Source organism: Wyeomyia smithii, chromosome 2, assembly GCF_029784165.1.
Source record: "Wyeomyia smithii strain HCP4-BCI-WySm-NY-G18 chromosome 2, ASM2978416v1, whole genome shotgun sequence".
Taxonomy (NCBI): Eukaryota; Metazoa; Arthropoda; class Insecta; order Diptera; family Culicidae; genus Wyeomyia; species Wyeomyia smithii.
Window position 1 is genome coordinate 219,235,007 of NC_073695.1, and position 23,046 is coordinate 219,258,052.

Sequence of the window (23,046 nt, forward strand, 5' to 3'; positions counted from 1 at the left end):
AAGAGTCAAACTGACGTAAACAGAGTTGTCAAAAGGCAGGTAATTAATTAATCATTACGCTGTGTGTGTATTTGGGCTTTAAGTTTGTTCATAAACAACTCGTGCATAAAAATTATCGCAGCTCATAATATATCATTTGGATGTATTTAAATTATGAATATGGCAATGCTATATACCTTGCTACTAGCGTTCATTCATTTAAGAAACACTTTTTAACTTAAAACACCTGAAAAATCCATTGAGATTGGTAGGCGCGTTAAAAATTACTCCGTAATATTTTCGTGTAATTCGAGTGTATTCTGCTGGATTTATGGAAATAGAGTCTGCAGTTTAAATTGACATTACAGTTCAAGTTTGTATTGTGTGAAGTTGGCATGTAAAAAGAACGATATCATGTGAAAATCGTCCGGCAAAATGTGTTTTATTTTTCTGTTTTTTTTTGTAAGCCAACATCCAACGAAGAAAAAAATGTCAAAGTGTTACGTCATACAGTGGCAAGTGCTATAGTAAATGTTGAACGAAGGCGAGAGGAAAAGGGTCGAAGAACCTATATAAAGCTAAGTATTCTGCTTTTATTCGTTCAATTATTGTTTCATATAACTAGCGCCAGTTAGAATAAATTGTTTCAATAAGAAAGCGCTAGAAAGATAATTCTAATTGGAAAATTTTGCTGTAACGCATTGTCTGTCTGTAGGGATGTGCAAGTTGTTACGTGGTAATCGATATTTCTTCTATATATACACAGAAAAAAAAAATTATTTTAATTTTAAAAGTTAAATAAATCGACAAGCAGTAAGTGTTATGTTTAGTTTTTGCGTTTCATGCGTCTCGTGGAGCAGTGCACTGACGTCGGCAGGGATACTTTAAACACCCTGTTTATTTTCTTGGTAGATGTCAATCTGGGTGCATTGCTTACAATATGTCGAGATTTATTTTAGCGTGGTTTTGTGGAGTCGTTTCATTTGCTAAAGCTCTGCTTGAATAATCAGAATTGCCCCAATTGGTGAGAGCTTTAAACCTTTGCACACGCTGGCTCTCACAACACGGAACTGGTAGCATTAGAATATAATTCATAAACTTATCGCGGCCTGACCGAACGGTTACAAACATTTGGCCCAGTTTTATACCCTTGTTTGATGATTTTTCTAGCTTTTGAACAAATATTGAAACACATAGACAATTTTTATTAATTATGTGAAAATCTTGTTGGTTTAGCAACTAAATTTTGACTGCGATTGCTTTGGCATTTTATCAATCAACTTAGAATTCAGTCTTGTTCGATATGCATATTGCATTTTTTTAAATTTTTGAGCTATGAGTGCATGAAACTTTGCCAGTTTTTATACTCAGTAGGTATCTTAACTTAAATACAAAACAAAAAGATTATCGGGGCGAAGCACCGTGTCCTCTTGCGTATGCGTCGGTGAGAGGGAATAAAGCGGTCCTACATAATGCTCCGGTGTAAACGTGTCTTCGGCCTTGGTGAGCTTTGCTAATCTAAGGATTATCGGTGTATTGTGTTTTCCGGGATGTACCAAATCATTATTTCGGAGACTGTACGCCCGTCGGTTCTTTTTTAGCACGTTACGATTCAGAATAGGTTTCGTTCGTTCGATAAATATTGTAATTATTCACGACAAAGACAAACCCTGCATGGATGCCAAATCTATTCCTGTTTTGCCGGTCCCTTTTTTTCCTTTTTTTTTCAATAAAGCGGATGTTTTGGCTTTTTCGTCATACCAGTGGCCGGCACGCTCTTATTTGTTTTCGGAGAAGGCAGTTCAGTTTCGTGTACGGTATTTTGACTGCGCTCAGTGTGACTATCTCAATACAGCGCTCTATCGGTTATTTGAGCTGGGACCAGTAGTTTGCGTAGTTTGCGTTCGGCGTGCGGTTGTTGCGTTTTACGAAATCCATTCGTTTTTAGGTAAATTTGAATTAAGTTCACGGCATTAAACGCAAAGTTTGGTGAGATACAGACTGTTAACGATTAATAGGTTGCCGAAGATAACTAGATCGTGGCGCGGTTCTATTTATATCGTCTCCTGGTGGCCGGCTGCCCAGAGACCGAGAAGTAACCATATCGTGCGCGAATTTGTGTAGAGAAGATCGCACCATCAACCTCGATGGATCCAGATCAATTCCTTTCCACTAACACTAATTCCTTCCTTTGATACTTGTGGATGATGCAGAGGATTCCTCGGTCTCTAGTAGCAACAAGTATTAAACTAACACTCCCGATATCCCTTCCTCTATTGATCTGCATTGGGCGTGGCCAGCATCGTTATTGACCAGTGAAAAGAAAGATCACCAGAAATTGTACACTGAGAATGGCTTGCTACTCCTAGGCACCATTTTGACGGTTCTTTGTGCAATTTCAGCTGATTCTGGTCAACCGCGGGCAACACACGGGCGATCAAATATGCTATGCTATGCTATGCTAAAACACCTGAAAAATCCATTGAACTAGGAATATGACAACCTCTATCATGTGTTAAATCCACCCAACTAGTTTCAGTTCAATGGAAATATCCAATGAACTAGCAGTATGACAACCTACATCAAATGTCAAATCCGTCCACCATTACCGCTCGTGGAAAGCTGGATTGTGATACTTCGTCTTCAACCCTCCAACGTGAAAAAAACACTCCCTCACCCCACGTCTACTTTTTGGTCAAATCGTTACACCATGTTCTACTCATCAAGGAAACCAACAATAGAACTTTCTACTAGGGACCTTATACATTAGAGAAATGACAAGACACTCACCGTTAAGGCAACTGTCAACATCAAAACGGGCAAGTTGTATCATTTTGCATTGCCGTTATCCGTTTTGATGTTGACAGTTGCCTTAACGGTGAGTGTCTTGTCATTTCTCTAATGTATAGGTTCCCTACTTTCTACGCCAGATCTCACCAATACAGGCTTAGTCATGTATCCTTATAAAAGCGATTTGTTTTCAACCAAAAAATCAGCTGATATTCAATTTCGAAAAATATTTCACTTATGAATCCGAATCCTAGTTCATCAGTGTTACCTGTTTCAACGAACTTTGTTTAAATGAATAAACAGATGAAATAAAATTAAAAATTGGCTTACAACTTGAATAAAAGTTCGGGGCAGGAGGCAAATTTTTGTTACCACCAATGTGTTGAATATTTGCAACCAAAAATAAAACTTGTATTAGTCAAATCGACCACTAATACTAGCGCTGATAGAAAGGTCTATGGAGGTTTGTAAAAATACGAGCCTTTGGCATCCTTATACCGAGTAACAGTGAATGACAATAAACTCATGTCATGGGCTCAAATTAATTTGTGCCCGTTGTCAGCAGTAAGATAAAGATGTATGAAAAGAAGCGGTGATATGCTATCTCGTTTTTACATATGTTGATATCCAATCCTTGAAACATGGCGTGATGCCAAAGGGGTAAAAAAATACGTAATATACAAATTAACCTTAGAAAGGTTTAGCTATAAAATTTATAAATTAAATTATAGCAAAAAGTTCAGCCAACCAAACCAGCTTGAAAGAATTCGTTTAAAGTTTGTTCTCTTTCTTTCGACGTGTGTCAAGAAGTAGTAAACGTGTTTTACTGCGGATTAAAAAATGAGAGCGAAGGTATTATATTTGTTAAAAATTTATATATTTAACCATAATTCAAAGGTCTAAGTTGTGAGAATGCAAATATTTATTTCTTGCTGTAGTTTTTGAACTGTAATATGAGAATTAGTGAGGTTTGAATGTGTTGGCTTTCGCCATGCGGTTTTGTTTTATTTTATAAACATCAAGTGAAAATATGTTAGTATCGTTAATAGTAACCCAACACACACTGTGATTGAAAAACAGCTTATTCCGCTATTGTTTAGCCGAAATCAGCTTCAAAATAATTCGGGCTGTAAATCATAATCGTTAAGAATTTCCCGGAACTAACCATTTTGTGCGTTTATTTTGAGGTTATATTTGTACAGAAATAGATTTCCTGGCCAGTCAGCAGAGTTTCAGTTATATTTATTGATTCATACCTAACTGATTACCTTTAGATTAAATGCATACTCCATGGGTCAAGTCAACTCAATCGGATATTCTCTATTTGCAGTGGCGTAAGAAGCGTATGCGAAGGCTAAAGCGTAAGCGCAGGAAGATGCGTGCGAGATCCAAATAAGCTACTGTAAGTTAGGAATTTATTTTCTCTAAACGGTACTAATAAAATCCTTCCACTACAGGTACCATACAGTAACGGATCATTACGTCTATTATTATCTGAGGACTTGCAAACTGGTAAAACGTTAAGAGATCAAAACCGGCCGTGAAATTGTCAAATCTCGGTGCATTTATGAATAAGTATTAAACGTTTTTGCCATTTCGCACTTGATTCAGTGAAAATGGAGCGAATCAATTAATTGTTTGATGTTTTGAGGTGATGACATCCTACCGAAACCTTAATCGGGCACGCATAACAATAAAATTTTAAAATATTGAGCACAAATGTTTAAGCAGATAGGTAGATATTTATAGACGGATTCAGTCATAGGTCCTTAGCCTTGTTTTTGCATAAATCAATTCGAATGTGTAGATTATTTTAAAATGAGATTACATTTTATAAGTTCGATTAAATGCATCTTTTCGGATACAGGTAAACAAGAAAAAGGACGTTATACTCAATTTTATCGAAAAAGTTAAAATGTGGTGTTCAAGAAACGACCGCATGTTTGACGTAGGGCTACGGCTGGTAGCAATAGTTAGAATGAAATTTAAAACAGCCTTAAATCTTCGAATGTCTTTTTGAATAAGATCAAAGAATCAAATGACGCTTTCCCATTTATCGGTAAAGAGATTCCATTATCATTCAAAGTCAAAGTAAGCTGTTATTGGTTGTAGAGTCTGTCATATAAAAATCTGTAAAACACAGATTTTTCTGTATATATGGCACTCTTGGTTGTTCTGAGCTTTTTAAAATTTTGATTAGCATGTCGAGTTTTAATATTTAATCGAAAAGTCGACGAACAGATAACCAATGTTGCCAGTTGTACAGATGAACTAAAACTTAAAATTCTCGAAAAGGAATTCTAGAAAAAAATACTTTTTTGTTGGAAAGAGTTGCTTTTTCAAATGAATATTTTATGTTTTTCTCACGGGAATGGCATCGCTGTCAGCTACCATACATTTGACGCGTTACCAACATCACTGGCACTGGCACCCGAAAAATGGGCAGTTTACCCTTATCTTATGTTGATTCGGGCAAACCGGCTAAATGTTGACTGCAATTATTAATAGCATATCAGACAGTTTTGAGCAATTTCTTAAGGTTTTCACATGGTATGTGATATTCTAAGTGATATTTAGTACATTAATTGTGTCCCAAAGCAAAGTGAAGCAAACTCTGACAGCAGAAGAAGTAGTTTTGGGACAAATGGTACAGAAATAGATGTTCGTAACGCTTGAAGGCTACCATACCATTCCCTTGGTTTTTCTACAGTATTAAAAAAAAATTGTAAAATTTATCTACATGAAAGTTTACGCAGTTATTTAAAAACGTTAAAAACCAGGCAGCTCTGCAGATAAATATGTGTTTAATTCGTACTGAACAAACAGAAATAGCAGTACATTTTCTTTGTATAGACTTACCATGTTGGCGCAAGTGAGATAGCAACAATAACAACTTGGAATCATATGTTTTTGCAGTCCGGCTTTGCAGGTTGCTTTGTGTGTGTTGGTATGCTGGAAGGGTACTTGCGGGTGTGTTGATGGACAGCAAATGGGCCAGATTTTTCTCTGCCCTGTAATTCCCCGAATATTATCAACTTCCAGGACATGTACGAATGCTATTACGCAGTTGATCCAACGGCAAGCTATATTTGTTATGTTAAGCGAAAATCATTTAATGTTTATCTCACCGTTTTTGACGGTAGCTGCTAAACCAAAGTCCATTTCTCAGCAAAAATGGGAATTAAAATATAAACATTGTATGCTTTTATCGTTTAAAGGAAAAGTAATCCTCAAGTAGGCATAATCTCAGCTGAAAAATCAAAACAGTTGAGTTTTGAATATATTTGCCCTGATTGTGTTGTGACGTGCGAATCGAAAAGATTTTCAGTGCCTCTACACACTCAAACCTTCCTGCATCGTTTTGTATTTTTCACACATTCGCAAAGTGTATGCGAAAATCCCACACGAAACCAGAGTCGGCTCTCCAACCAAACACAAACAGCACCATAGCAGCGCAGTGGGTGATACGAAACTCACTCACACACAGGTGTTTCGCCCCAAACTGACGTTGTTCAGCTTCACGGCGCCTGCGAATATTGGTGTATAGAACATAAAGAGGAAAAATCGTCGAAAATTTGGTTTCTGTTGCGTCGTTTCGAATTGAAAACAGAGAAAAATTCTCGCAGGACGAAAATTCTTTGGAGATTTTGCAAAAACTATTTCTGGTTGGAGTTAAAATGTTCGGAAATGTTCTAGTTTAACGCAGAAAGTCCGGTTCAGAGTGAATATTATCTGTGAGAAGTGCCAGTGCAGAAAGTTAATCAATTGAATTGGCAATCCATTGATTTAGTTTTTATTTATTTTAACTGTTTGAAATTGAAATTGTGTTAAGAGTGAATTGATTATAATTTCTCCGTGTCGGATGCCCTTTAGTGCGTATCGAATTGTACGGTTTAAAAACAAACATTTTAATAGTGAACTGTCTGAAATGTGTATAGAATAAATGCGCAAAATACCAGTGAAGTGAAAGTAATTTCAAGTAAATATTGATAAAATTTTAACACTCAATTAACGAACAATGATTTGTGATTGAATTGACCAAATCCCAATTGAATGGCAAATAATAATTAAAAAAATTTGCATCTGTTATTGGTGTAACCATATGAATAGGATCACGTAGTGTGCATCAGGGTAATGATTTGATTATATCTAAACTGCAAGTGTGTGCATTTGCACATATCAACGTATTTATTATTGCATAATAATACTACTGGGGGTCAAGGATGAGCTGACTGCGTTGCGGTGTTTCGTGTTTTGAGTGTACGCGAGTAGAAGATATGTTTAATAAAAGTGATTAATTGAGGAAAGCTGGCAATGCAGATGCCAATGGGGAAAAAGGTAAGCGTCCTTGGACATTTAGGAATGCATGATTTATAGAAAACAGTGAACCTATTTCTACTTGCAGTAAGATAACATGCAATCCTGGGCTATGCCGTCAGACTTAATGAGTCTATTCAATTTTTTTTTTCAAAAGAAAATGCAGTTTACACAAAGCTATACCAAATTTTTACACAAAAGAACACGACGTTTTGGAAGTTGAGTTTTTTTTCAAAGGAAATGATTGTTTATTCGTGGCCCATAAGGGATTGAAAACATATTTTGAAATTCAGATGATCTAAATTACATTTTATATACTACTAGTTGAACGTTCCCGGCGAAAGTTTCAAAATTAGGAATCATTTTTTTATAATTCATTGCATTATTAGCACAACTCACTTCAAAAATATTTTACATCTTATACGTCCAACATCACTTTAAGTACATTAACATTCTGAGAACGCGCAGAACGGAAATACCCATATCGGATTGCATTTTGTGATTTGGAGATGTTTTACAGAAACTGGAAGTCGCCATTTCGGATTTCAAAATGACGTATGGAGTTCGAAAGTTTCGCAAGTATTGGAATAGTTGGCCAAATACCACTTTAGATTATTTTTCTGAAACCAGAAATCGTTATTTTGGAAAATGTTATATGGGGTCATCCCAGTTCCGAATATATCACACTCTGGTGTTAATCGGATATTCGGCAATCATTCACAGTAAAACCAATTTTTATGTAACTTTTAGAAGAAAGAAATCAAAGTAAGAAGAATTTAGCGTGACCATTCATGCTTAGTTCTCCCCTATAATCATATCTCAAGAGATAACATGTGAATTTTTATAACGAAAATGTTTGTTGGTGTCCAAGGAACACGTCTGAGAAGAAGTTAACGTTTTAATCCACATAACAACGTAGAAATAAAAAAAAAAGATTAAACCAATGAAATGCCTCCAGCCAAATGTCCTAAGATCTAGTTTTGGTAAAAGTAATAAAGTATTTCGAATCCCGTAATGTGTTACTATTCACAAAACTACGAAAACATCAGAAATGTAATTTTTTTCTGCTCAACTCGCACCAAATTAAAACATAAATTCTTCTGCAAGAAAATATTCGCAGATGTTGAAGGAACAACGAACATTTTATTAAAAAAAAAAATTTTTACAGGCGAATTGAACTCATACTAAAAAAGTCAAAATTTTGCATGTATTATGTATGTATGTATAATATATATAAATTTAAAAAAGAGTATTTTAATGTGTATTCATGTATACAGAAAATCATCTTCTAACATACGCAGTTTTTAAAGTAATATCTTAACTTTTAGCAATAAGATACCTATTATTTTTCCTCAAATGTCTTTCCTGAACACAAACATTTCAATGAAGAACAATTACATATCATAGCTTTGAATTTCGATATAGAGGCAAATTGAGTTCAAATACTCATGATTTTGCTTGTTTAACGTAGTGTTGTGAATAATATCTCAATTTTCAGTAATCGAAAATCTGTTATTTTTACTCAAAAGTCTTTTCTGAACATAAACATTTTAATAGAAAAAATTATATGTGATAGCTTTGAATTAAGATTTAGAGACAAATTAAGCCAAAATATTCATGATATTGGATGTTTTACTTAGTTTTGTGAATAATATCTCTATTTTCAGTTATCAGATAACTATTTTTTTTATCTCGAATGTCATTCCTGAATATCAACGAACATTTTAGCGAAAAAATTACGAGTCATCGCTTTGAATCCTGATTTAGAGACAAATTGAGCCTAACAAATTATGGTTTTGCATTTTTCATGTGGTTTTGTGGAAAATATTTAAATTTCAAATAATCAGATACCTATTATTTTTTCCTCAAATATCTTTCCTAAACACAACGAACATTTTATTATATTAAAAATCACAGATCACTGCTTCGTGTTTTGATTTAGAGGCAAATTCAGCATAAAAGTCATGATTTTGCATGTTTCACGTAGTTTTGTGAATAATATCTCGAGTTTTAGTAATCAGATACCGGTTATTTTTTCTCAAATGTCTTTCTTAAACATCAATGAACATTTTAATAAAAAAAGAATCACATGTCATCGCTGTGAATTTTGATTTGGAGACGAATTAAGTATAAATAGTCATAATTTTGCATGTTTTCAGTAGTTTTGTGAATAATATCTCAAGTTTTAGTGATCAGATACTAATTATTTTTTCTCAAATGTCTTTCCTGAACATTAACCAACATTTTAGTGAAAAAATAATCATATGTCTTCGCTTTGAATTTTGATTTAGAGGCAAATTTAGCACAGAAAGTCATAGTTTTGCATGTTTTACGTAGTTTTGTGAATAATATCTCAAGTTTTAGTAATTAGATACCTATTATTTTTTCTCAAATGTCTTTCCTGAACATCAGCGAACACTTTCATGTTAAAAAACCAATATGTCACCGCTTATTATTTTCATATTAGAACGATTCAAAATGATGATGATTACTGTACACCTCAGAGACTGAGGGAATAATATCAATAAGATCAAGCGTTACGGAATTCCATTTTTATATAGTAGATTTGACAAACGACTTAGAACAAGAGGAATAAATTTGAATTTTAAACCTGATAAATTTTTAAAATTTTTTATACAGAAAATAGTATCAGGTAGAGTGGGGCTAGTTAGTCATTTTTGGTAAAAATGTTCTGTAACTTTTTGTAGGCAAAAACTCATTGCATGAGAATGTTGTATTAACTATTAAAAGTAATTTTATGTTTTTTTAAGTAGATAATAAATTGATCAACTAGCCCCTCAGTTGGGGTAAATTGGTCAGGGTGTAGGGTAAATTGACCATTTCTTTTTCGGAAGGACAATTCAGTTATCTTTCATCACTGCATTTGCAGCTTTTAGCGTCTAAGGAAGTTAAACTTCTTCTGGTTTTCTAAAAAAATAATAAAATAAAAAAATAAAAATAAAAATAATAAAATTTTCAGCAAAAAACTAGAAGTATCTTCACAAAAAATGAGAATATCAAACCAATATATTCCATAAAAAATGTGAGGTTTAGCAGAATGAACAAAATTTTAGAACATCTTGAATTGTTTCGACGATTACAAAAAAAAATTTTGGACAAAAAACTCATTTTGAGGGGTGTTTTCCTTTCATTCAGTACTCGGTTGGATACAACTAGAAACAGTTGAACTGTTTTGAGCAATGCAGTTCTTTTGACAAACTTTCAAATGCATACAGTCGGTTTGCTACTATCTGCAACCTTCGGAAAAAATATGGACTCAAAACATGGCTATTTTCAGCAAAAAACTAGAAATATCTTTGCAACAAATAAAAATATCGAACCAACATGTTCTACAAAAATGCGAGGTTTAGCAGAAGGAACAAAATCTTAGAACATCTTGAACTGTTTCGACGATTATAGAAAAAGTTATGGACGAAAAACGAATTTTGAGGAGTGTTCCTCGTAAAACTCTATTTCGTCATATCAGACGTACAGATAGAAGATTACAGTGTTCAGCAATTCTTTTTCTCATAGATTTTCCTACAACTTTGCTGAAGAAAGCAATCTGGTATTTTAAAAATTGGAAAAAATAGTTATCATATCTAACTACTAGGGGGATTGATCAAAAAACCAGAAACGCCAAAAGAAAGGCCTTGTTATATGGAATAAACTTGCTGGAGACACTAGGTACATAAAATCAATATTTCACAGTCAAATCTAAAATGATCACGATTTTTCGAGTTTAGACCACTGTGCACCACTTCGAATGTCCAGAAGCACAAGACTCAAAATAGATAATGCGATCACTATGAAAACGCTATTCAATGTTTGCTTCACCGCAGCAACTGTTACCGAGGCTCGTAGTTGGCCGTTTGTGGCTTCAATACCGTTTCACCTTAGGTTCTTTCAAAGCAAAGCGTACACTGCACACTGGGCCAGAAATGGAATCTAGCGGAACGAAATTATTAGCGCTCTCAGAAATTGACCAATCGGTTTCCGATCTTCTACAAAGTTTCTTAGCATAGTTAGGGCTTCATTTTGGATGTTTGAGTTAGTTCGGAATTTAGCCGCAAAGGTGGCGTTGTGATGCCAACTTCTTTCCCTTAGACGCTAGAGCTTTGCGGTATTCGACAAAGTTGTAGATCTCTAAATTCCATGAAACTTTATAGAATATACATAATTTCTAACTCTTATAATTTTAGAGATCTACAAGTTTTTATAAGTTTTGTCTGAATTTCACGTTTAATTGTGATAATTTTATGAGTTCACTCGAATTAATTTCTTACAATTTTTTTCTCGATAGAAATTGAATAATTACGTCGTTCTCATCAGAGTACAAAAGTTTTTGAAGTACTAAAGTGAAAATATTACACAAAATTTGAAAAAAAAAACAGAATTTTGTCAAGTAGATATCTCAGCGGGTAGCAAGTATTAGCAAACCATATTTTTTCTAAAAATTGTCCATTAAATAATCTCAATTTTCTGAAATTTTGAAAGATGTGTTTTTTTTGTGTTTTTGTGATATTTCAGTTTGAATATAAACATAGGTTTCATTTAAAATACAATTGCTATGTATTTATTGCATGGAATACACGGTCCAGTACTGTGATACTTTATCCAACCTATATGCAGTCTTCAGCTAAGTTTCTCAGTGTAATAAGAACTTCAACTTGACGCTCAGTTTAGTTTGCAAATTGGCCGCAGAGAGGGCGCTTCGACACCAACTTTTTATTCTTACACGCTAGAGCTCTGCAGTTTTCGACAAAGTTTTAGATTTAAAAATTCATCCATTCAGTCCAAATAAGCACTGACGAAGGCACTAAGTAAGTGTTGAAATACGTATATGCAAGTGATAAGTGAAAAGTGATAGAATTAAATAGTGAAAGTGGATAAAAAGTGTAATGTGTAGTACTATTAATTTCGTTCCGCTAATTTCCATTTCTGGCCCAGTGTGCACTGCCTACGTAGTTTTTACAGTTCTCATTCATTTTTGCATTTCCAAAATAAAAATTACATACACTGCCTGCTTTGTAAGAACTTGGAACGTAGTCGTAGAACTACATCTTCTATCTAAACATATAAAAATGCAGCTCTGTCTGTCTGCGTGATTCATATAGGCTTGGAAACTACTGGACCGAACGGCGTGAAATTTTGTATATAGGGGTTTCAGGGGCCGAGAAAGGTGACTAAGATAGTTCGAGACCCTTCCCTCTCCTGGAAGGGAGGGGTCCCATACAAATGAAACACAAATTCATGCACATCTTGAGAACTAACCTAGTAAATGGAACCAAATTTGGCGGGTGGATGTTTTTAGGGGTAACAAATATATCCATAATGGTTTGGCACCCTTCCCTCTTTTATAAGGGAGGGTCCCATACAAATGAAACACGAATTTCGCACAGCTCGAGAACCAATCAACTAAAAAGAACCAAATTTGGCAGGTGAATGTTTTAAGAGATAACAAATCTGTCCATAATGGTTCGACACCTCTCCCTCTTATGTGAGGGAGGGGTTCCAAACAAATGAAACACAAATTTTTGCACATCTGGAGAACTAACCAAATAAATGGAACCAAATTAGGCAGGTTAATATTTCTAGGGGAAACAAACATGTCCATAATATTTCGACATCCCTCCTTCTTCTGGAAGGGAGGGGTTCCACACAAATTTCTGCACATCTCGAGAAATGATCAAGTAAATGGAACCAAATTTGATATGTTGAGGTTTTTGAGAGCAAGAAAAAATTTTCTACTCCAGACGCTATTGTTGAATTTAAGCTGGGAACTTTCGGTTTTATCCGGAAAATGTGTTCAAATACCATTTTGAAATCCAAGATGGCGACTTCCGGTTTTTTTAAAAACAGCGGGATATGACCAAATACCACCCAATATGGGTATTTCCTAAATCCGAAAACTGAAGCCACAAATCGACCACAGACAACATTTTTAATTGTAAGATGGCGACTTCCGGTGTCTGAAAAACAGCCGAAAATGACCAAATACCACCCAATATAGGTGTTTCTTTAACCAGAATGACGTTCAGAGTCCAGAAATTGTCTCTTATTGCCATTTTTAAATCCAAGATGGCGACTTCCGGTTTCTGAAAAATAGCGGCAAATGACCATATACCACCTGAAGACCTGAAGAGCACCGAAGTCACAAATCGACCTCAGACAACATTTTGAATTGTAAGATGGCCACTCCCGGTTTCTAAAAAACAGCCAAAAATGGCCGATTTCCATCCAATATGAGTATCTTCGGAACCAGAATGATACACCGGAGCTAGAATCGACGACAGACACCATTTCGGTTTCTAAGATGGTGACTTCCGGTTTCTGGAAAACAGCCGAAAATGACCTGGGTGTTTCTTAAATCAGAATAACGCTCCAAGCTGGCGACTTCCGGTTTATGAAAAATAGTCTTAAGTGATATGAGTATCACCGGAATCAGGATGATGCAAAGTGCTAAAAGTTGACCTTAGACACCATGTTGAATTTTAAGATGGCAACTATGTACTGGGAAACAGCCAAAAATAACCGAATACTACTGGACACCATTTCAAATACGAAGATGACCACTTTCAGTTTCTGGAAAACAACGAAAATAACTGAATACCACCCAATATGGGTATTAAACACAAAAATAGGCGGGACGAAGTTTGCAAATTGTTAGACTTTTGGAACTCTTAAAACAGCTGACTTCAATTTCAAGGGAAGAACATCGAAAACGTGAGCGAGTATACTAAATTCTAATATGTGATAATATTTCAGTTACAATAGAGATTCGAAAATTGTTAGTAGAGGCATCCAATTGTGAAGATTTTCCATCAATGAATATTTTTCAAAAATTACTCATTGGACTAGTTCAAAGCAGCATTTGGAAGCATGATTTTCATGGGTTAATATTGTTCTGTGAAGATAAAATTTTTGTCGTTATCATATAAAGATATTACATTTCCGACCATTATTTGAGAACGCTGGAGTAAGACCATTAATATATAAATTAAAAAACCTCGTAAGATTTCTCTTCCAGATAAAAATACTCATTTAATCACATGTATTACTAGTTTTATTGTACGATGCGTGATTGAAAAACATGTTTATTTATTCAGTGCAACATATTTAATTTTATGTTTGAATACCAACGCTAAAAATGCAACATTCCTGGTATGCATTTTTAATCTCACGCCATGTGGTTCGGTGACAATATCGCCGTTGTCGCAGCTTGCAGGGCAACTGATTCCCAACAGAATCTATTCCTGCAGCTGGAAGCGCAGCGATTCGATCACGGCAAGGCTGCATGGAATGCATTTACTCTAATCTGCCTGCTTGAGGAAGCAAGTAGCACAGCTGATGAACGGATTCACAATTAAATATTGCCATGAATAACTAAACAGCCGGCTCCAGGGTGCATATGCATATGGTTACTTTTGAACAGAAGGCACGATGCATCGATTTCGAAGCTGTTGAATAATACAGAACAATCGATCTGTGGTTGAGTTTGCATAAATCACGTAGCCGAGCCGAGCCGTCATCTGTCCATTAGTAGCAGCTGTTTCGTGTTACGGCGTGCGCTGATGGGTTGTGTCTGTCGTCGTCGGATTATGCGATTGATTGGAGCAATTTGTAAACACGCAGCGTGACTATCCTTGTGCGGAAGATTGGCCCGATGCCAGGGAAACTAAATACAGTGTAAATCGATGAAAAAAAAGTTTTTTTTTCACAGGCTTCAAATTGAGTAATTAATGCCTGTAGCATGCAGAAAACATCACGCGTTATACACAACTTTCAGTGTTCTTGAACATCAGTGCCGATGGTGCACAACATTCCATGTTAGTGTATGAAAAATAAACCTTGAATGGTATGAATGATGTTTGCTGAAGTGGGAACTCGATCGAAAATATTGTTTTAGGCTTCTAGTAGCATTTTTCGTAGCAAATGTTGTCAAACGTACTCATCGGTTCTGATAGAAATTTGAGAAGAACTTGAACAAATATGCTAGAAAGTGTGGTCCACAATTTTATAACAATTCGTCAGAAAATTGCATACAGTCATGCAAAAATTGAGTAACTTTGATACCCATCAGCCTTCTAGTATCGTCTGTTTCTAAGTTACTGTTAGTAATTTTTAAGGCTCCATTCAAGTTGTTGAAAAAAAAAAAACAAGTTCAAACGTCCTTTCTTGGTACGCTCCTCATGTGTCCATTTAGTCATCTTATTGAGTCACGCGGAAACGACAGGTAGTGACTATTTTCAATCGCAACTAGTAGTGCTCATATGTTGGTATTTTTTCAGTTCTCAATGAAGGTCACATAAAAATATTAACAAACCAGAAAAGCGAATCCGCACGGTAATCAATCATGACATGCAAACAACAGACGATTTCTATAATAAGTGAGTACCGGTGAAACTTTTTCCAAACGGTGATATCGTACAAAAAAGTGTTGAGATTTACTCCAAACCGATAACCTTTTTGGTTCGTTAAAACTTTTCTCATTTAAGGTATCCGGGCCATTATTTATTCTGTGATCGAACTCCACCATGCCACACATATGTTGCATATTTCAACATATACTCCGAGGGGTTGATCGGAAATGCTAACAACACCGTACTTCCCAATCGGGCCAATTACCGTGTCGAGTTAATGTTCCGAAAAGTTTGTTATCTCCAAAATTAATTCTAAAAATACCAACGTGTCTCGCGATGGTATTGCGTTGTCTTGGTTTGTCGCTAGTACCGTACCGTGTTGGGTTGGTTTGTGGAGGGCAGGCAATGTGTCACAACTACAGAGCGAGCTTACCCAACATTACCAGACAGCACGGGGAGGCTGCCGCCTTACTTACTGCCAGGCAGGCAAGCATTGAAATGGGATTGCGCGTCGACGGGCCGCCGTCAAGTGTCGCGGTACACAGAAAACGGTGTGAATGTCACCCGCAAATTGGACTTTCGGACATGCGCACTGAGTTTGTTATTATTATTGTTGCTATCTCTGTCGTAAGGGGGTTTTTTGCTCTAAAGCTATCGATTTTTCCTCCCTCCGGCTCCATCTCCTGTGTTACTACCGCCCGGTAGAATTGTTGCGCGATGTTATGCCGTCGCCTAGTGTGGATGCATGTGTGCGATTACGCCTTTCTGTTCCCAGTGAGGGAGAGTGTGTGCGTGTAGTTTGTCCAGCTGTTTTATGTTTTTATCTAGCAGAATACTGCAAAGGATTTGAAGCAATGTTGATCATGCTTACCAAAAAAAATGCAGAGGTTGGCAATAAACGAATATGTGATTTGAAATGTTTATGTTTAAGAAGTTGATCTCATGTTGTTTAAGTGAGTCATAAAAATGAGCGAAAGTATTAAAAATCTTAACTATCGTCCAACTAGATGTTACTTTATATTTTTAGACAAAACAATATTTTCAAAATTTAAAATTATGTAATAATTTCATAAAGCTATGTAAGCTATGTTCTATGTAATCAAGCTATAGCGAATCCTTCTGATAGAAACATTTAAAACAATAGAGATTTCATAGAGATTAAACTGTAGTACATTTTCAAACCTTGTCTGTTCGCAATTAATATTAAATGGTGATATTCTATGATTCTACGGGTTTTTCTAAGTCTCATAGTTTACAGCGACAAAATCATAAAACACCTTGTTCAAGTTCGAAGGATTTTTCCCTCTAACAAAAATACTCATTGCGAGTTTATCTATTAACTCCGAGTGGCAATTGTATGAACAAATTATTTTTTTTTGGCCCCTATATAACAGAGCTTTGGCCAAATTTTGAAATTTAATAAATTGATTTGCTTGATATAGATTAGACTCGATTATCCGGAGTTATTCTTTTCTTCAATTTATGATTTTGTTCACATTTGCGACATTTACTTTTTCGTCGATTCTGTTAAGAACTGCCAACTGTAATCCAGTGTAATATGTTGTATGCTGCGTCGTATACTCGAAGATGCGTAAAGAGAGGTGACACGATTTATGGATTTTTTTAAACGTAGCTGTCGTATGGACGGGTTGCTTGTGATTAAATCTTGATCATTTCCTCTGATCCGTAACTTATCTAATTGGCTTCAGTGAGGCCGCAACGCTAAAATACTCACCAATATAGAACATGTGGAAAGCGAGAATTTTAAGGTGTTTTGATGGTTTTATGTTCCCGTGATGATTAATCCGAAACTTGTTTTGGAATTTGTAACCTGATCCCGATAAAGTTCATAAAAAAATAAAGGAAGCACTTTCAGAATAAAATCTGAAATTCATTCAAACATCTACGAGATTAATGAATTGAGCCGTATATTACATAAAAAAATTGTATTAATTTATTAATATTAATTGCGATTCGTTTACTAAGTATTACATTTAAAAAAAAAAAATTAATTAATTGTTCATGAAAAGTGAAAAAAAAAATGGAATATTATCCGTTATTTAGCATTGATAAATAATGGATTAAATCCAACATGATCAATTATATCTTGTGGTAACACAACAGATCAAATAATAGTCGCAATTGCTCAGTCTCCTACAAAAAAACTATCATTTTGCACTGCAAGTTCGCTAAGTTTAATTGCGCTACGTACTCGTGTTTCCATGATGTGAATGTGAGAACGAAATACGCCAAAAAATATATTTTTAAAGAGCACATTGAAAATATACAAGCAAACTGTGTTAAAGGGGTTTCCTCATCAATCGGAGGTGTTTCTAAAGGGATTTAGAAAAATAATTTTTATTTATTTCATGGTAAGTTTGGACATGAAAAAAAAATTCTCATTAGCAACAACCTGGGGGACTTTTGAACAATTTCACACGGCGGCTCGTGCTACATTTGCATGCTTGATCACAAAAAATTAAAATGCTTAAGCTTTTTATACAAATTTACAGTCGTTATAAGATAATTAAAATACGCACCTATTTCATCACAGGTAAAAAAAACGCTTACGCCGCAGAAAAAATAACGAAAATATACTATTTCTAAAAAAATAATTAATTTTATATATGTTTTTAAACATTGCACAATTCTGTGCGGCAAACCTATCCAGATACGAAAACATTTTCATTGTTTGTTCCAGGTGAAAAGGAAGGCCAAACTGTGCACGCCGTTTGGGTTATTAGCGTTGGCTGCCGTGCGAGATTGGTAATGAGTCCGCCATTTCGTTTTGTCTTCGTAGCATTACATACCAGGGTTGCCACATTTAAATCTGTGTTTTCCCTTGAAAAAATCTAAGCATCTGTATCTGGAACAAAAATATCTGTAAAAAAAATCTGTATTGTTTAAACATAAAGAACTTTGTATTTTTTTAAGTTTTTATGGTACATAAACAAAATTTTTAGCTTAAAACGTGTGAGGAGTTGAAAATATGTTCAATTTGCTTAACATTTAATGAAATAAAATTTGGAGTGTTTTAAAAAATTAATGTCAATTTCGAAAAATCTGTAAATCTGTACTTTTCGACGAAAATCTTTATATCTGTATATACAGATTCTGTACCGTTACTTCGGCCAAAAATCTGTGTAATACAGATTAATCTGTACATGTGGCATCCCTGTTACATACTGACTTTCGTTGAAGCATTATATAATAAGTTTAGTGATGTTTCAGTAATACTTGACTGACAGCGCACAAAACAGTAAGGTTTGAAGCGATTTGTCATCAGTAGTGAACCCGGTGTGCCACAAGGTTCTTATCTAGGTCCGCCAGTATTTATCTTATTCGTAAACGATGTAGAGCATGTTTTAAATGTGCGGACTCTGTAGCCTTTGTAACTAGAAAACCCTCCATTTGCAGTGTTAATTCTTGCAATAAACCAATGTAGCGTCAATAAACCTTGTAGCACAGACAAACAGACGTGCCACTCGATGACGATTTCATCGACCTGAAAAATAACGATTATTTTGAAATTTGGCTGAGTGGCCAATAATGCCGCTAGTGTCGCTATAAGCAAGCGTGTACATTCATTATCAGAGATAAAAACCGTCAGTAATGCCGCTGGTGTTGATTTAAGCAAGCGTGCACTCATTAGCAAAGACAAAAACCGCTTTACGATAATAGTAGTTAGTAGGCAATAAGCCAACATGGTGGCGCATGAGTTCAACGTTTTAAATGAGGACAAAGACTTTTCAGGATTTTTCTTCGAAGAGGCACGTCTGTTTGTCTGTGCTTGTAATATTAATTTTTATTGGTTTCTCTGGGTCGCTTTTCTACCTCGATAAAAAATTGAGAAAAATCTCCTTATTTGCAACTACTGATGGAACTCCCATAAATGTATGAGAACTTTTTATCCTCTCATTAAGGGTTTATAAACCCGAGAAAAGTAAGGAAAATTTGGATTTTTGGGATGTGCAGCAATTTTTTTTTTGTTACAAAAAAGTTTAAATTTCCTGATACAGGTCGGACTCGATTATCCGGAACTGAGATTTTGCGATTAACGAACATAAAATAGTAATTTCTTTTCTTTATTTTACTTGTATGATGCAGTGGAGTAACCAGAATTCATTTCTGAGGCGAAAAGGGGTAAAACATGCCGGCAGTGACTTAAATAATAACACATGTGCCAGAAGGGATGGTAAAGGCAAAATTTCGGAATAAAAATTGAAAACGGACACCAAAAAAATGAAATTCCGGATAATCGAGTCTAAAATTCCGGATAGTCAAATTCCGGATAATCGAGTTTCCGGATACTCGAGTCCGACCTGTAGTACAGTTTTTTAACAACACTTCGTAAATAATTATCCATCAAACTCCTCAGGTAAATAGTTATGTCAGTGCGGATATCGAATGCGGTCTAACCATGACGCATTTAAGCAATAAATTTGCTATTGCATCAATCAGCCTCTTCCAAGGCTATTGTATGCGTTTGGAAGAATTTAAAAAATTTTACCGATGCCGATGCAAATACGCGGTAGTGTGATGTTTAACATATTCAATGATACTGTGCATAACCAGCGGTATATACGAATCTAATCCGATCCCGAACAGAAAAGCTTGACATGCTCTGCTAACAATGCGGAACCTGCTTCAGAAAAGTCACAACACTTCATTGAAAAGAATGTTAAATCTTAAAAAGAGATGGTTATAGTTTGACATCACAGCAGAATTTTGAACTTTATACTCATGTCTGCCACCAGTTAACGTCAGAAGGAACAGAATTTTTCCCAGTCGCACATCGGCAATATGCAACACGCAACAGTTGCTTTCTCGGTATCTGCTTTAATCTGACTTGAGAACAATTTGATTGTCTTCCTTCCAAGCCGCAACATGACCTGATACGCGTGTTATTGTTGCGTTTGCAAGAACTCCATCGGTCCGGTTCTGCTGGTAGCCAACATAAATGAGATTCATTTTTCGTACAATAGTACTGCGAAACTAGGACAAACTGTGGAAGCTTGAAATAAAGAATGAAAGGATTTTTTTGGTCGACAAAAGCAAAAACAGTGTTGCCCTTAATTGATTTTCAACTCAACTTTTTATCAATTTACTATCGAAAAGATATGCCAATAATTTACCACAAGTTTGAGGCAACCTTCACCTTTCGATCTAGACATAGGCGTTTAAAATCGGTTTAGGGGTAGTAACATAATATGCATTTTCAAAGCGGAAATTTTCGTTGCGTTTTCCACAGCATGCCACATTTTACTAAAGTAAGAAGTGTACCACGCCAAAAAAGCATGTATTTATCAAAAATATTAATTATTAGTGGAGTAATGGTCTTTTTAGTATTTATGGAGGCTTAGCAGGTCAAGTGAAATCATCGAACCTATAAAATTTCATTAGTTTAGAACTGAACTAGGTCTGTAAACGATTAGTATTTCATTTCTGCATGAGAAATTCATTTTTCGAGCGCGAAAAATTGCTGTGAAAATTTTTTTCGACAAAGTTAAACACTTTGTTTAATGCACAAATTATCTTTCATAAAGTAACATCGTTTATACCGAAAATTAAAAAAATATTAAGGAAGTCGGTTAAGTAGTTTTCGCAAAATCATTCTTGCAAAACCTCATTCCGAGATAATTGTGTAAAAAGATCCAAATTGAGCCAATGAAAATCGTTGCAATATTTATAGCAAAGATAACTAGAACAAGATACCCAACTTCCATATGTTTCATACATTTTGAACACGACCGATTTCCGTCGGTTAGTGCTGCCATCTGATGACTTAAACTCTCATAAAATTGTCACTATGAGCAAAACCGATTTATCGTGCATAGTTCGTCATCCATCGTTGAGCTGTTCAAGATTGTATATGAGAAAGGTGTAGCAGTTTGGTCAGCTCGACGCTTGAGATAACATGCAGATTGATGATATTGTTATTTTTTGCACTTCAAAGTACGACAGAAAAGTGTGACATTGACTATCAGAGTGGGAGTTTATATTGAAGGGTTATATTTATTGTCAGATCCCATTCTACCAAAACTTAAAGTTTGACATGTCGCAAGCCAGGTTTTCAGAACCATTGTGCCTATGGTCAGATTTACCGAGGCACCCGATTTTTTGCTTTATTGACGTCGGCAAGAGTGGTAAACTTGGCTGCAGAGCGTGCTCATAGCGGTTATCAGGAAGTTCTGATGGTACGCTTAATTTTAAATGATGCGCCGATTATTCTTGATTCTTCCGGAAAGTTTCATGTTTGAGAACTAAACATTCGTACACATTGTTATCGTTTTTCGGATGGCAGCACCGTACAGTCGTCCACATGGACACTGAAAAAATTGTTTCACCTTTCAGCAGTAATGTCTTGGCCTTGTCGTCAGTTGATTTTGACGTTAAGTATACATCATATTAACAGTGTATAAATTAGTTCGGCTTTTGCTCACGCGCAGCGACAATCATGTCCGATAAATTCTGCAAGAGTCAGGTATCTTGTTCTAGTCATCTTTGTTTATAGTCAAAAATTTTAATATTGAAATAGTTGTAAGATTGTTTCCTCTTTCTTGACAAGTAGGTTTAATTGGTAAAATAATTTATCATGAAATATTTAAGTTATAGAAATTATTATTTTATGAAAGTATTGATGATTACAAATATTTTTAGAGCATCTCCAATAGAGCATTCTAAGCGGAATTAAAAATATTTTTACAGTGAAAACGGTTTGTTCGATTACTATTCCAATCTTTGGCAAAGTTATAGAAAATAAATTTGTTGTTAAAAAAATGTCCCTTGAAAAAAAAATTAAATTTTTTTCCAAAAAATCATAACTTTTTCGCCTGATTTCTCCATGATCGGATGGTTTCCATTGTTTAGGTAATCTTTCGTAGTTTTTTATAAAAAATAGAATTTTAAAAAATAAGCTTTTTTAGATAATTAATTTTTTATTTTTATTTTAACTTTTTTTCAAGAGAAATTATTTTTATATTGCATATTTTTTTCAGAAAGACAAGGTTATTATCTACAACTTTGCCGAAGACGTCACACCAATCAAACAAATCGTTTTGACTTAGAAAATATATGTAACCACTACCTTCCCAAAATAGCATTTTTAATAGCTTCTCAAAAATGAGACGTGTTCCAAAAAATTAAACCAATAGCCTAAAATGACATCTTTTGCCCATAAAAACGTCTGTGAAAAGTTTCAGCCAACAAAAAAATGACAAAAGAAATATTGAAACTGGGACATTTTTTTGTGGAACTGCTCTACACGCCATGGCCTCAGTATTTTACACAATGAGCTGGTTTTTACCTTTGATGAGATGCTTAACAAAATATTCCCCGTACACGCGTATAGGATTTTCAATCCCGAAAACGATTTCCCGGGAAATACCTTTCCCCGGGATTCCCGGATCCCGGGAACAGAAATATTGATTTCCGAGTCCCTTGAAAAAATCCGCAAAGTTTACTGTAGTTTTCTATGCAAAAGTGCAATAAAACTAAATACTCTCTCAAAACACGAAACTGACCTTGCCAAACTGTATAGCAGCACTAAAGTGGGCATTACACGATGCAAATATTTGCTTGAAATGACGGTCAATAT

The 23,046-nt window shown here is 35.1% G+C and overlaps 2 protein-coding genes and 1 long non-coding RNA gene across 4 annotated transcripts in view; all 3 read left to right on the forward strand.

The window, feature by feature from the left end:
- Nucleotides 1–3,534: 3,534 nt before the first annotated feature.
- On the forward strand, nucleotides 3,535–4,399 carry LOC129723938 (uncharacterized). The gene is made up of 3 exons (XR_008727845.1): nucleotides 3,535–3,621; nucleotides 4,100–4,171; nucleotides 4,227–4,399. It is a non-coding gene; the product is annotated as an uncharacterized LOC129723938 (long non-coding RNA).
- A 2,572-nt stretch (nucleotides 4,400–6,971) lies between these two features.
- LOC129725965 (protein yippee-like) overlaps nucleotides 6,972–23,046 on the forward strand; it is a 171,753-nt gene continuing 155,678 nt past the window's right edge. The window contains exon 1 of one of the 2 annotated variants that reach the window (XM_055682450.1): nucleotides 6,972–7,107. The gene's annotated coding sequence lies outside the window, so the exon portion shown is untranslated. The remainder of the gene's footprint in view (nucleotides 7,108–23,046) is intronic. The other variant, XM_055682448.1, reaches the window with a different exon arrangement.
- Nucleotides 7,012–23,046, forward strand: part of LOC129725964 (ras-related protein Rab-23) — a 109,290-nt gene continuing 93,255 nt past the window's right edge. Inside the window, exon 1 of the mRNA XM_055682446.1 lies at nucleotides 7,012–7,107. The gene's annotated coding sequence lies outside the window, so the exon portion shown is untranslated. The remainder of the gene's footprint in view (nucleotides 7,108–23,046) is intronic.